We start from the raw sequence: 4466 nt of genomic DNA, 5'->3' as shown, positions 1-4466 counted from the left end.
GGATCCTACCTACATAGTGAACAAATAAAAAGAGAGGGGGTTGGGGAATTTGATTAAACAAATTGAATTTCTTCAATTAACTTGTAAAAAAAAAAGAATTACTATCACTATCTTTATAAAATGTTAGACAATTATCTTATAAGTTGAAAATTATATATTATTTGTTTTATTAAAAAGAACTTACAATAAAAAATGGATTATGTGTCTCATTCTTAAAGACTTATTTGTTAATAGAATCATTAGTGAAAATTATCATTTTTATAGATAAGAAATATCTTTGAAAACTAATTACAATTTTCACAGTTAACACATTTATATAAGTTTAGTTGGATCCATTAACCTATTCAAAGACATGTTTTATATTAAAAAGTGTATAAAATCTTGATATATATATATATATATATATATATATATATATATATATATATATATATATATATATATATATATAAAAGTAAAAGTGAGGACAACTATGTCTTAATATAATAATTACTGAAATTATATGTAGGAATCAATTTGATTATACATGCAAATAAACTTAATTTTTTTAACACCACGATCCATATGAAAATAATAATATTTTTAACATTAAATGAGAAATAAAATTTTGATTCCATTTTTATTTAATATATCTTATATGATAAAATTTTTAAAAAATATTAATCAAATTAAAATTTTTCCTCATAAACGTAATTGACAACATTTAAAATCTCAATCAGATTTTTTAAAATAATGACTTTGAATCTAATATTTACTATTAATATTTTAGATTAATATTAATAATTGAACATATGAAATAAATTTTTATATGGTAATAACTGATTAACATTAAGATGAAGATAGAAAGCAAATATGATTTCATTTTTATTTAATATATCTCATAACAATCGTCAATATAAATATATATATATATATATATATATATATATATATATATATATATATATATATATATATATCATAACATTATCAAAATATATTAATCAAAATATATTTTTTTTATCTTAATAGACACTTGGATATTTAAATTTAATGTATACAATTTTTTATATCAAAACATATTTTAATTTGAAAGTATAAAAAATACATGACAGGTATTTATACTAGGATTGGGTGATTTTTTTATATAATTATTGGTTTTTATTTTTATTTTAATAAATTCTTAGATATTTATATTTAAATTTAACTTATATAAATTTTATAAGAAAATATATTAATTATATTTCTTTTATATCAAAGCATTATTCATTTTTTTTTAATTTGAAAGTATACAAAATTATATTTTTTGAACTATTATAATTATATTTATGTTACGTTAAAAAAATTAATTTTGAAATAAGGGTCAAATCTCTTATGAGTTAAAATGGAAAAAAATTGTAATTAGCCTTAACCATTTTTTTTATAAATATACAATTAATATTTATTTCAGAGATATCAAAAAGTATATATTACTACATTTTTTCTTATATATAAGAAATAAATGAAGTATTTTTTTAATTACAAGAAACATATGATCACCTACAAATGTATTGATTTTTAATTTCCCTTAATACTCCTAATTTATTGTAATGTCTATTAAATGAATATCGTCATTTATTATGAAAGTGAATGGATTTTTCAAGGTATTATCAATATAACTTATTCATTAGTTGAAAAAAATTATTTTTTGAATTATGCGTATTGTCATTATATCTAACTACTAATTCAACCAATTATTTCTATGAATATTTTTTGAGTAAGATTTAAATTTTTAACAATATTAATTAAAGTGAGTTGATTTGACTATTTTTATTGTTCTCGGTGAATTGAGTATTTATTTCTTATATATAGGAACAATGGCATATTGATGATAATTTATACATATAATATTTAATTTAATTATTTTAATAATATTATTTATATTAGTTGTCATATTATTGGCAAAAATTATATGTATATTTTTATGATTGGACAAATCACATTAGATACAATAAAAATTTCAAATAAAAATATTCACTCACTTTGTTTACCAAGTGTTGTTATATTAGAGAGATTTTTTTTTTTAGACAAACTATTTGGCAAATTATTTTGTCTCTTATTTAGGATTGAAAAAAGTAAGTAGCAATTAGTTGGAAAAAAAAAGTGGAAAGAGAAAGATGATTAATTTTTTTAAAAAAAACTTAAGGGTAAATTTTGAAAGAATATTATAAATTATTCACAAATTAAATTAATTAATCTTCTTCAAGGATGTTAATTAGTTGAAATTGTTTTATAAAAAATGAATGAGGGAGTGATATTTTCATAGAGAAAATATTACAAATTTTACAACATACATAATATCATGATAAAAAAAAATGTAAAATACTTGTATTTTTTTAAAGTATAGAAACTAATTAATTTGATCAATATGAAATTACAAATACTAAAATCAAGTTTGACTTGTACTACAAAGACTTGAAGCATATTTTATTATTTTAATTGCTTGATTTTTTTTCATTATCAATATTGTCAAAATTTAAAAAGATAAATGGTAAAATTAATATCAATTTATTCTCTCTTTTATCTTTTGCAGTTTTTTACATTCTTTTAAAAAAAATTCGTGGGGGCAAAAATAAAATATGTGGAGTATATTCAAGTAAAAAAAATATTGTGGGGCGAATCTCCTCCACACACTTGAACGTGGATCTATCCCTGTATGTTGTGGTTTTGCATATTTCAAACATATTCTTAGGAAATTTTATTTGATTGTTTATCTTCATTAAATAAAAACAATAACATTCAAAATAAAATTATGGTGTTAGTTGGATACAAAAAATAAAGTTCCTGAAAAATTGGTTACACTCTTTTATCAATTGTCTATGTTTATTTTCACACTTGGACAAGTTAAATACGATGCTTGATATATTAATCCTCTTTTAATTTTTCATATTTCAAACATATTCTTAGTAAAAGCTTCTTAATAGTTGATTTTCATTAAATAAAGATAATTATATTTAAGATAAAGTTGTGACATTAATTGAATGCAAAACACAAAATTTAAGTAAAGTTTATCACACTCTTTGTAGTAACATTTATATGTGGCATGGATTTATTTAAGTACGAAAACGTAATTAAAATATATGAAAAATATGTTGAAAAATTAAAATTTTATTTATTTTTCATTATAAATTATTTCACCTATGATGGACTTGGGTTCGAGGTATCTTTGGATTATTAATATTGGGGGTTGCTATTGATCCCAACACATTTTCTATTGGCTCCTATCACCATTATAAAATTCCAAAAACACCCTTTCCCATAATGCACAACAGAATTATAATTTCATTGCAATGCGGGGGTGCAAAAACATTGTGCAACAGAATTAAGATTATGTTGTAAAATATAAAATGGTACCATAATTCCATTGAACACTTTTTTTGAACCCCTACTAGTGCAACAAAATTGTAATTTCATTATGGAAAAAGTGCACAACAGAACCATGATTTTGTTGTGCAAGTGAGGCCAATTAAGCATATACAATAGAAGCATGATTTTGTTGTACATTGTGCAAAAAAGTCATACTTTCATTGTGCATTTTTTCTAGGCTAAACATGTACAACAAAATCTTACTTTCGTTGTACATTTTTATTTTTATTTTTTAAGAGTTTGGCAGATAGGTTTGACAGATGGAAATAACTTATCTATTAAATCAAATTTCATGGAAATGTCTACTACATATTGAGATACACGTCCATAAAATTAATTGGATACACATTCAATATTTTAAATTATTTTAATCCATAGAAATATCTACAACATATTGAGATTCTATAGCTAAATGAAATTGTATTGAGTTGAAAGTTTGCATGTGTTTCATGTAAGATTTTTTCCATGAACGAGCTTTGGGTGTGTAGTATATTCTCCATTGTGGTATAATAGGAGGCATGAGGCAATTATTCTTTAAAAAATTCTACATTATGATACAAAAGACAAAGTTAGTGAATAAAGGAATATTAGCTTACAAAAGTAAATTGTATCTTTAGGGGATAATATATACCTGCACAAAGTGATTTTCATTGACAAATCCAATTGAAATGAGACGGGATGTAGCTAGTGCATGACTCTTAAGTGGAAAGAAGGTCAAACATTGCAGCCTAATGAACCAATACTACATTATACCAACTAGCAATAAAATAAGTCATGTCAAGAATGGTCATTCACTTCATAGTAGGTATTGGGCCATGTTCAACATGTTGAATCCACATCCCTAGTTTTAATTATGACAAACCATTAGCAATGAAAATTGAAAGGATGATGAAATTAAGTGAAGAAAAACATTCTGCTTAAGTTTTTCAATGTTTATTACTTTGAGAAGCAAAAATTTCTTTCTTTCTGAAGAACTCAAAATGATGCTAAAAAAGGTTTAGAGAATTGTTGTTAGAGTTGGGAACTCAAAAGAATTCTTGAAGTCCCTTAGAATGATGAAGTCTGCTTCACTCTAAGAATTT

The sequence above is a fragment of the Glycine max genome, chromosome 19, assembly GCF_000004515.6.
Source record: "Glycine max cultivar Williams 82 chromosome 19, Glycine_max_v4.0, whole genome shotgun sequence".
Classification (NCBI taxonomy): Eukaryota; Viridiplantae; Streptophyta; class Magnoliopsida; order Fabales; family Fabaceae; genus Glycine; species Glycine max.
Note: the sequence above shows the minus strand (reverse complement) of the source record.